Here is a 5451-nt window from a genome sequence, read left to right as displayed (position 1 = left end):
CCCACCCCTAGATTTCATACAAATAAACAGTTACAATTAAGTCACTTACATTTTAATGCAATGTTGACTGTTTTTGTTCTGTTTCAGCAGCGAAAATAGTTAAACAAAGATCACGGCAGAACCATCACTTATCACGTGTTTTCTCATAACTGAACGATTCAGCATTTTTAACGAATCGGTTGACTCAAAGATTGAATGATCAATCCATAAACATCTGTCTTAATCATGATCGACTCATTCGAACGAATCGTTTGAACGAATGAATCAATGACTCGCTTATTAAGATGGATGCCTGGCGACACCTAATGGCGGTTTAGTGTTGTTTATTCTTTCCCACATGTGTGTGATTTGTGTGTGCAACATTATCATTATTTTTCTTTCACTATTATATTAGCGATTTAAAAGCACCCACTCGTGTCACACGTCGATTAACCGGTGGGAAAATATCCTCAGACACATACCTAATAAATGTATATTTAAATACAATATTGGCCTACCTGGTAAAAAGTTTTATATACTATTTTGATGTCCTTTTGGACACAAGAGGGCAGTATAGCCCTATGTTTGCTTTTTTGTTGAACCAAATAGCACTAAATAGCCTGTTTTAACTTTTTCATTCTTCTTGAATTGCAAAAACAGAATAAAATGGGTTTAGTTCGATATTTGTATACTTTTATATAGAAATAAATGGTATATAATTACATTTTTAGAAGATTTTTAGTGTTTCCTTTTTGGACATTACTTCCCTCGCCATAGCAAAACCGTTTAAGATATTTATTATCCATTCACAATTTAGCATATTTAATGTAGTTTCATCATGTTGAAAAAGTTTGGTACGAATAAAATAAATAGTTTAAGAGGAGTGGCTAAAAATTCAGAGGCTGATTTAGCAAAAAAAATCACATTCAGACCAAAATATCTGACTTCCTGATGGCCAGAGCTATTGAATGTAAATTAGAAAGTTGTCCGGCTTGATGAGAACAATATACAAACTATTTTTTCTTTACTGTAGTTAAAACTAACCCCCCCACTTTTGTCAAAAGCATGTTGAAAGTGACACACTTCCTGCTGCCAGTTGGTGGCGCTATAACTTTGACTCACAATAGCCATCCATCTGATCGGCCTCTTACCACGAACACACTGCTGAAGTTTCATCAAGATCAGTTAATGTATGCAGAAGTTATTCCACTTCGTGTTTCTCTTTTCTCGCCATAAATTCGATTCCTCGCCACAGCCAAACCGTTCGAGATATCAAAAATCCATTTGCAATTTAGCATCCTCAATGTCTTGACTTCATGCTGACTGAGTTTGGAGGTGATTGAATGAATTCTCTAGGAGGAGTACATCACATTCCACAGCAAGCGTTTTCCAAACAACCCATAATAGCCGACTTCCTGTTGGGCTGGCGTGAAACTTGACAGAGGGAAAGTTGTTCGGCCCCATGAAATCTATATGTGTACCGAGTTTCATATTAATTCATGCAAGCGTGTTTGATATATGGACCAAGTTTTCAGACCCTGTTCAAGAGGGCGCTGTTGAGCCCCCCTGCCACGCCCATTTCTGAAACTTTTCACATGTCTACTGGCTAATAAGTGTTATGTGTCTGTCGAGTTTCATCCAATTTCAAGCATGTTAAGAGTCTCAAACGCATCCGAAAAGAATATTAAAATTTGATGCGTTGCCACGGCAACAGTATCTAAGATATGAATAATCCTTTCACAGGTCTACATCTGCCGTGTGTTTACATTATACACATAAAGTTTGAAGCAAATTGTGTAAAATTAAGAGGGTGACTTCAAAGCATTTTGAAAGTGACACACTTCCTGCTGCCAGTTGGTGGCGCTATAACTTTGACTCAAAGTAGTCACATCCTTGTGATCGGCCTCTTACAACAAACACACTGCGAAAGTTTCATCAAGATCAGTTAATGTATGCAGAAGTTATAACACACTTCCTGTGTCCCATTAATCGCCATAAATTCGTTTCCTCGCCACGGCCAAACCGTTCGAGATATCAAAAATCCGTCCGCAATTTAGCATCCTCAATGTCTTGACTTCATGCACACCGAGTTTGGTTGTGATTGGACGAATATTCTAGGAGGAGTATTTCAAATTCCAGAGGATGCGTTTTTCAAACAACCCATAATAGTTGACTTCCTGTTGGGCTGGTGTAAAACTTAGAGCACGAAAGTTGTTCGGCCCGATGAGATCTATATGTGTACTGAGTTTCATATTATTATATACAAGCGTGTTTGATTTATAGACCAAGTTTTCGGACACCATTCCAGGGGGCGCTGTCGAGCCCCCGTGCCACGCCCGGGTACCAGCTTCAGTCCGGCCCTGATGGCCGCAGGTTCTGATGTGTGTGCAAAATTTCAAGAGTTTTTGAGCATGTTAAGGGCCCCAAAAGTGCCCAAAAGGTTGACAAAATAATAATAATAATAATAATAAAATATAGCTGCGAGCAGCGATTACGGGCCCAAGCCGGTGGCACCGCAACCCCGGTGCCTTTAGTTACCTAAAGGCACCGGGGTGGCGGTACCGCCGGCTTGGGCCCTCCATCGCTGCTCGCAGCTATATTTATATATATATATATATATATATATATATATATATATATATATATACATATACATACATACACACACATACATATATATGTATATATATATATATATATATATATATATATATATATATATTATTGTTCAAAAGTTTGGGGTCAGTAAGATTTTTAATGTTTTTAGGAGAAGTCTCTTCTGCTCACCAAGGCTGCATTTATTGATTAAAAATACAAACAAAAACAGTACTATTGTGAAATATTATTCCAATTTAAAACAGCTGTTTTCAATTTTTAAATATTTTACATAGTAATTCATTTCTGTGATCAAAGTTGAGTTTTCAGCATCATTACTCCAGTCTTCAGTGTCACATGATCCTTCAGAAATCATACTAATATGATGATTGATGCTCAATAAATATTCATTATTATTTTCAATGTTGAAAACAGTTGTGTACAGATTTTTTTTTTCAAAATGCTTTGATGAATGTTAGTTCAAAAGAACAGCATATATTTCAAATATATATATTTTTAACATTATAAATGTCTTTACTGTAACTGTTGATCAGTTTAACTCATCCTTCATAAATAAAAGTACTGATTTATTTTATTTATTTACCCCAAAAATAAAATTTTAATTATTACTAACCCAAAACTTTTGAGCGGTAGTGTTTAACGTTACAAAAGCTTTAGATTTCAGATAAATGCTGTTCTTTTGAACTTTCTATTCATCAAAGACTGTACACAACTGTTTTCGACATTTAAAATAATAATGAATGTTTCTTGAGTATCAATCATCATGTTAGAATAATTTCTGAAGGATCATGTGACAGTGACGACAGGAGTAATGATGCTGAAAACTCAGCTTTGATCACAGGAATAAATAACAGTTTAAAATATATTAAAATAGAAAGCAGCTGTTTTAAATTGGAATAATATTTTACAATATTACTGTTTTTGTTTGTATTTTTAATCAAATATATGCAGCCTTGGTGAGCAGAAGAAACTTCTCTGTTATGTGCGCGCCACAGACTGCACGCACGTCCGCTTAGAGTTCCGCCTTTTGCCTTCCGTCAATATTACGTTATTAGAAAAATATTTTTTTAGAGAATCGATTTTTTGACATTTGTGAATCGATTCAGAATCGTCCACGTCCGCATCGCGATGCATCTAAGAATAATTTTTTTCTCCCACCCCTAGATTTCATACAAATAAACAGTTACAATTAAGTCACTTACATTTTAATGCAATGTTGACTGTTTTTGTTCTGTTTCAGCAGCGAAAATAGTTAAACAAAGATCACGGCAGAACCATCACTTATCACGTGTTTTCTCATAACTGAACGATTCAGCATTTTTAACGAATCGGTTGACTCAAAGATTGAATGATCAATCCATAAACATCTGTCTTAATCATGATCGACTCATTCGAACGAATCGTTTGAACGAATGAATCAATGACTCGCTTATTAAGATGGATGCCTGGCGACACCTAATGGCGGTTTAGTGTTGTTTATTCTTTCCCACATGTGTGTGATTTGTGTGTGCAACATTATCATTATTTTTCTTTCACTATTATATTAGCGATTTAAAAGCACCCACTCGTGTCACACGTCGATTAACCGGTGGGAAAATATCCTCAGACACATACCTAATAAATGTATATTTAAATACAATATTGGCCTACCTGGTAAAAAGTTTTATATACTATTTTGATGTCCTTTTGGACACAAGAGGGCAGTATAGCCCTATGTTTGCTTTTTTGTTGAACCAAATAGCACTAAATAGCCTGTTTTAACTTTTTCATTCTTCTTGAATTGCAAAAACAGAATAAAATGGGTTTAGTTCGATATTTGTATACTTTTATATAGAAATAAATGGTATATAATTACATTTTTAGAAGATTTTTAGTGTTTCCTTTTTGGACATTACTTCCCTCGCCATAGCAAAACCGTTTAAGATATTTATTATCCATTCACAATTTAGCATATTTAATGTAGTTTCATCATGTTGAAAAAGTTTGGTACGAATAAAATAAATAGTTTAAGAGGAGTGGCTAAAAATTCAGAGGCTGATTTAGCAAAAAAAATCACATTCAGACCAAAATATCTGACTTCCTGATGGCCAGAGCTATTGAATGTAAATTAGAAAGTTGTCCGGCTTGATGAGAACAATATACAAACTATTTTTTCTTTACTGTAGTTAAAACTAACCCCCCCACTTTTGTCAAAAGCATGTTGAAAGTGACACACTTCCTGCTGCCAGTTGGTGGCGCTATAACTTTGACTCACAATAGCTACATCCATCTGATCGGCCTCTTACCACGAACACACTGCTGAAGTTTCATCAAGATCAGTTAATGTATGCAGAAGTTATTCCACTTCGTGTTTCTCTTTTCTCGCCATAAATTCGATTCCTCGCCACAGCCAAACCGTTCGAGATATCAAAAATCCATTTGCAATTTAGCATCCTCAATGTCTTGACTTCATGCTGACTGAGTTTGGAGGTGATTGAATGAATTCTCTAGGAGGAGTACATCACATTCCACAGCAAGCGTTTTCCAAACAACCCATAATAGCCGACTTCCTGTTGGGCTGGCGTGAAACTTGACAGAGGGAAAGTTGTTCGGCCCCATGAAATCTATATGTGTACCGAGTTTCATATTAATTCATGCAAGCGTGTTTGATATATGGACCAAGTTTTCAGACCCTGTTCAAGAGGGCGCTGTTGAGCCCCCCTGCCACGCCCATTTCTGAAACTTTTCACATGTCTACTGGCTAATAAGTGTTATGTGTCTGTCGAGTTTCATCCAATTTCAAGCATGTTAAGAGTCTCAAACGCATCCGAAAAGAATATTAAAATTTGATGCGTTGCCACGGCAACAGTATCTAAG

The sequence above is a fragment of the Scardinius erythrophthalmus genome (genome assembly GCF_964197995.2).
Source record: "Scardinius erythrophthalmus genome assembly, contig: HAP1_SCAFFOLD_106, whole genome shotgun sequence".
In the NCBI taxonomy this organism is placed as follows: Eukaryota; Metazoa; Chordata; class Actinopteri; order Cypriniformes; family Leuciscidae; genus Scardinius; species Scardinius erythrophthalmus.
The sequence above is the reverse complement of the archived record's forward strand: the minus strand, read 5'-3'. Positions refer to the sequence as shown.